Below are 2,475 nucleotides of genomic sequence, written 5' to 3' on the forward strand. Positions count from 1 at the left end.
AAAGTGTGGTTTTGAGCTCTATATCTTCCATTTCTGACATTTCCGTCCTGTTTCTTTGTCTCCGCATTGTTTTATCTTTTCTTGGTGCACCCCCTAGTGGTATTTGTTCGAAGTCTTGTTGTAGTTAAGCCTTGATTGATGTCGGGAATACCTGGGGTGATTTGACCTCCAGGCTAACTGGCTATGAGAGACTGAATTAGTTTAGTTTACTTGTGGTTCTTACCTAAAAGATGAGACAGGCCACTATCAAGCAGCCTGTAATTATCTCTTTAAATAAACCATCGAGGACAGTCCAATGCCTTAGGCAACTTCTGCTCAAAAGGGAAGTTCTATGCACTAATTGGAACTTGCGGTTTGGTCAGAGGTAAGTGGCTAACATTTATACTGACAGCAGGTATGCCTTTGGTATATTAGGGAAGTACAGAGGATTCGTGACCTCGTCTCAATAAAAGATAAAATTAAAAACCCCACAGTTCTTATATTTAGTGTGTGCTTTTTAAAAATCCTCACCTGAGGATATGCTTATTGATTTCAGAGAGAGGAAGGGGGGAGGGGGAAAGAGAGAGAGAGACATGGATCAGTTTCCTCCTGCATGCACTCAGGACTGGAGATCAGCTGCAATCTAGGTATGTGTCCTGAGCAGGAATTGAACCTGCAACCATATGGTGTACGATGTGATGCTCCAACCAACTGAGCCACCTGGCCAGGGCCAGTTCTTATGTTTTAGAGCTTTTAGACGCTATTCAATTATCTAAATAATTAGCAATCACAAAAATCCCTGGACATTTAAAGGCAGACATAGAGGAAAACAGAAGCAATCATTTGTCTGGCTGCTGTAAGTTAGCAGCATTAAAACAATTTCAGTCCCTAATGGCAGCACCTGTGCTACTGAGGCAGGTTAGTAAGAGACTAGGAAAATTCCTTGGCAAGTGGAATGTGGAAGCCAAGAGAAATAGCTGAACAAATGGCTGGAGCAACTGAGGAATTAGCAGCCAGCCAATAAATCACAACACCGTGTCTTCCTTAACCAAAGACACCTCAGAGCATCTGGTTTAAATCTATTTTCCCAATCTATCCTTAGGAGAACAGATTAAAAAACAACAACAATTAGAGCCAGCAAATATCATAGCTTTTACTGAGGAAAAAATACTTGAGGTTAAATTACTGGCCACTGGGCACACAGGAATGGAAAGATATTGGGATCTTTATTTTTAAAAGTAAGTTGATCTAGTGGTGGCCTGTGTGGCTCCGTTGGTTGGGCATCCTCTGGTGCAGGGCACATAACCAGGTAGCAGGCTCGATCCTGGAGGCAGCTGATCAATGTTGCAATCTCTCCCCCTCTCTCTAAAAATTGATTATATTAAAAGTAAGTGGGTCTGTCACTGGAAGGACTCAGCAGCAAGATGTCAAATAATTGTGAGAAAGGATGGCCAGACCACTGAGCTGAAGATGGATTCGCAGGCAGGAATCAGATTACAAAGGGTTTTGCCTGTCATATGATTAGACTGGACTTGAATCTGAGTGCAAAGCCCAGAGAGTCAAGTGTTTGGGTCACTAAAAGAGGTACACGCAGGCCGAAAGTGGTACAAAATTATGAATTTATTAGATGATCTGGAAAACAGATGGCTTGAGCCCCCAAATGGCCCAAGCACCCAGGGACGAGGAGTCGGAGGTTTTAAAGGACTCCGCAGGCTTTTTCAGCTGGGAATTCTCTGGGCTGTCGGGATGCAGGGCAAGTCCCCAGGGGAAAATTACTAATCTTAGCAAATGGAATGCGGTCCAAGCGAAAGGGAATGCCGCCTGGGAGAGGATCTAAAGGTCAGTTTCCCAGGGGGAGGGGGATAGCCATTCCATTATTGATCAGACCTAACATAAAGGGTTTTAAGCAGGTCCTGCGCAGTGAGCTGAAACCCAGGCCATCAAAAGCCTGGCAGGGGCCCTGGCTGGTTTGGCTCAATGGATAGAGCGTAGGCCTGCAGACTGAAGGGTCCCAGGTTCGGTTCCGGCCAGGGGCACATGCCCGGGTTGTGGGCTCCATCCCCAGTGGGGAGTGTGCAGAAGTTAGCCCATCGATGTTTCTCTCTCTCCCTCTCCCTTCTTCTCTGAAATTAATAAGGAAATATGTTAAAAAAAAAAATAAAAAAAGGCCTGGCGAGGGTCAGCTAGGTGGGTTACTCCCCATTTACTGGGCGCCTGTGTGCTGGCCGCAAGGGGGCACCCTCCCCCTGCCCGCATCCCTGTCTCAAGCCCGCGGCCCGGCTCCACTCAACCTCCTTCCCAACGGCGAAGGACCCTTTCACAGGGGTTGCCTAATACCATCGGAAAACACATATATAATTACATATTGTTATTTTGATTAATCACTATGCTTTAATTATGGCGCTGCACGTCCAATCACGTGAGGGTTCGGTCACGTGAGTCCAGGGCACGTGATACCGGTCACGTGTGGAGGACGCGGGGCTGGGGGCTCGGCTT

The 2,475-nt window shown here is 46.5% G+C and overlaps 1 protein-coding gene across 1 annotated transcript in view; it reads left to right on the forward strand.

Annotated features, from left to right (window-relative positions):
• LOC102769368 (WASH complex subunit FAM21A) overlaps nt 1-2,475 on the forward strand; it is a 122,427-nt gene that overhangs the window by 27,246 nt on the left and 92,706 nt on the right. The gene's annotated exons all lie outside the window — the stretch shown is intronic.

Source organism: Myotis davidii, unplaced genomic scaffold (assembly GCF_000327345.1).
Source record: "Myotis davidii unplaced genomic scaffold, ASM32734v1 scaffold854, whole genome shotgun sequence".
Classification (NCBI taxonomy): domain Eukaryota; kingdom Metazoa; phylum Chordata; class Mammalia; order Chiroptera; family Vespertilionidae; genus Myotis; species Myotis davidii.